We start from the raw sequence: 360 nt of genomic DNA, 5'->3' as shown, positions 1-360 counted from the left end.
CTTTGCCCATCTGTCGTCCTGTATCAGATATATATAACCTGCCCAATGTTTTTTTTCTTTCTTTCATTATTTCTTTTTGATGCTCACAAGTATATCTTCAACTTTTGTCTGTTCCCTGATCCACGTCACCCACATCCGATCTCTTGGGTTAATTCCCAGGATCAACCTCTCCATCCCTCTCTGATCACTTCTTAATTTCCTCTCCAGTAATTTGGTTGTAATCCATGTTTCTGATCCATTAGTCATAAGTGGGAGAACGCATTGGTTAAAGACTTTTCTTTCTAAACATAATAGCAAGGAGCCTCTGAGTATGCTACTATATTTGCCGAAGGCGCTACAGCCTAGACTGATGTGTCCTTA

This window comes from Penaeus monodon, chromosome 43, assembly GCF_015228065.2.
Source record: "Penaeus monodon isolate SGIC_2016 chromosome 43, NSTDA_Pmon_1, whole genome shotgun sequence".
Lineage (NCBI taxonomy): Eukaryota > Metazoa > Arthropoda > Malacostraca > Decapoda > Penaeidae > Penaeus > Penaeus monodon.
Note: the sequence above shows the minus strand (reverse complement) of the source record.